The following is a 3,034-nucleotide window of genomic DNA, read 5'->3' on the forward strand; positions in this document are numbered from 1 at the left end:
GGTACTTGGGCTACCGACTGAGTCAGAGTTCTAGAGAGCTGTCGATGTTTTTCAGAGCTTCCAGGTCTATTTTCTTTGCTTGTCTGACAGATTTTAGTAATTAAGGGACTTGACCGATTGCGTTGCTTTGCAGGGTTTGTATGACAAGACGCAAAGGAACACTCGCGCCCTTCAGGAACGAAATGAGCAATTGGAGCAGGAGTGTGCCCGGCTTACTGAATCCTTGAGGGTTCATGAAGCTGGAGTGAAATCCTTTGCTGTGGAACGGTCAGATCATGAAGTCTTGCAGCAGAAGCTGGAAAGCCACTACAAGTCTTTGAATAAAAAGTATCAAGGTGAGTACTTTTCATGTTCCGAGTATGTCCGACTGTAGTCGTTGTGTTTGAACTTGGTCATTTTTGCAGAACTCAAGAAGAAGGAGGCTATGACGAGTAGCCAACTCCTTGACTGGAGAAATGTGCATGATCGAGTGGCGGATGAAGCTGAACATCTTCGGGCCGCGCTGATTGAGGCACAGGCTGCCTGCGAGCATCAGCGAGATAGGAAGATCCAGAACGGAGTGATGCTTGTGATGGCCATGGTGGCATGCAGAGATCTTGCCCAGACCATAGGAAGACTTCGAGGCGAGATCCAAGAGTTAATTGATGCCGCTCAAGACTTAGTGAATGCCATTGCCCCCTTGGAAGAAGGCACAGGACCGCAATCACTAGTCGAGCGCTTGAAGGCCGCTCCGGGTAAGGTGGCCGGCCTCTGCAAGGCTGTTTGCAAACAAGTCCTTGCTGTGGTCAAGTCATACTACCCGAGGGCAAATTTGTCAGCGGCTGGTGATAGCATTGCTCGCAACTACAGAGAGGAAGGCTATGCGTATTACCTCAAGGAGGCTGAGCCAATCGCGTCCAAGATGTCTAAATTTGTATCTCTGGAAGAGCCTTGAGTTTTTATGTACTCTTGTAAACTTTCGAGTACTTTGAATGATATTGTGTCAGAGCGTTTCACTATCTCCAAGGCATGGGCTAGAATCTAACATACAAGCCTAAATATAATTTTTGTGAATTTTTTGAATCTTACTGGAGGTACACATAGATCAACTTGGAATTATTTTCGATAAGCACGTAGAAATTCATTTAAATGATAGAAAATACTAAATCTATTAAAAAATTCTTGAAAATACTACATGACAACTTAGGTATTGTATATTACATGTACAAATGTAATAAGGGGTATTTAAAATTATAGTCCACAAATATCAACAACATATTCTACTCTGTGTCTTTTTTTGATAACATAAATTATAGTCCACTACCTTCTAGTTCTACTACAGTAGTATTTTTTCTGTATTTCTTGGTACGTAATAACAAGCTGTGGTAATTCACAATGGGTAAAGACATCTTTTTTTGTACTTTTTGGGGCAGAAATACATATCATTCAGGCCTATGCGTCAACAGCGTGCACAACACAAAGGCAAGCGTTCCAACGTTTGTTGGCGGCGCTGCTGTGGAAGTAAGGAGATTAAAAAATGGGATGAACCAGCTCATGCATCAACAGCGTGCACAACACAAAGGCAAGCATTCCAACGCTTGTTGGCGGCGCTGCTGTGGAAGTAAGGAGATGAAAAAATGGGATGAACCAGCTCATGCACGCATCATGGTGTTGTTGCGATCACATGTTATATGCCGATGAAAGGTAATATGCAACTGTATGCCTGTATATAACTGCTATATGCTGATCACATGTTATCTCGTTCCTCTGCAGGTTAAGTATGTGGGAGATGACGGGGAGGAGCAGAACGGCTTGAAGATGATGGGCCTGAATCTCATGGACAAGACGATGACCGTCCGGGGAGCTAGGATTGCCTCTTCAGGTTATGCAAACAGGAATGGATGCTATTTTTGGTAGATGCTGTTCATGCTAACATGAATGGATGCTGGACCATATTGTTTGTGGCATAGGCAGTAAAGGTTGTCGATCTGATAGATATTTGGCTATTATTATCGACCTGTTAGATATATGGCTATATTGTATTATCTCTACCATAGACAAATTTGAAAAATTCAATTTTTTCTACATTGGATTCGGTTTGATACAAATTGTGTTGCCATAGAATCTATGATAACATAATATTTTCTGTTGCAAAACAAATTATTTCCACCAAATATGTTTCCATAGCAATATAGTTTATTTCGACGAAACCAATTGTGTTGCCATATGATCTGTCACAACGTAATATTTTCCATTGCAAACGGAATTATCACCACCAAACATGTTTCCGTGGCAATATAAGTTATTGCCACAAAACCAATTGTGTTGCCATAGAAACAGTCCCCACGTAATAGTTTCCGTTGCAAAACTAATTATTGCCACCGAAAATGGTTCCGTTGCAATATAGTTTATTTCCACAAAAGAAATTTAGTTGCCATAGGATATGTCACAACGTCAAATTTCCATGGCAATATATTCTATTACCACCATGTAAATTGTTGCGAAATACCATATTACCACAGAGTTTGTACATTGCAACTACGTACTATAGCAATGACTGCTTGCGTTGCAATACATGCTAATGCAACGAAATCCTCCATTGCCATACTCTATAATGCAATGAAAAAGTGTGTAGCAATTACCATAAGTTGCAACGGCCCACAAAAAACATTGCAAAGAGCTATTGCAACGGCAGTACTTGCCACGCCTGCCAACCAACCAGTCGCCGTTGCAATTGCTAGATATTGCATCAATTTTGGGCATAATGCAATGTTTTACCGCCGTTGCAATAGGCAAAATGGGTGATCGATAGTGGATGCACAAATCATATGACCAGCGAGAAGAAGATGTTCTCCACATGTGAGATGAAGGATAATCCAAGGGAGAAGATAGTGTTTGGGGATAATAGTGAAGGAACGGTTGTTGGTCTAGGTAATATTGATATTTCAACCAATCATTCAATTTCTAATGTTTATTTGGTTGAATCTTTGGACTACAATTTGTTATCCATATCACAACTTTGTGAGATGGGTTACAATTGTTTGTTCACAAATGA

The sequence above is a fragment of the Setaria italica genome, chromosome VII (genome assembly GCF_000263155.2).
Source record: "Setaria italica strain Yugu1 chromosome VII, Setaria_italica_v2.0, whole genome shotgun sequence".
Classification (NCBI taxonomy): Eukaryota; Viridiplantae; Streptophyta; class Magnoliopsida; order Poales; family Poaceae; genus Setaria; species Setaria italica.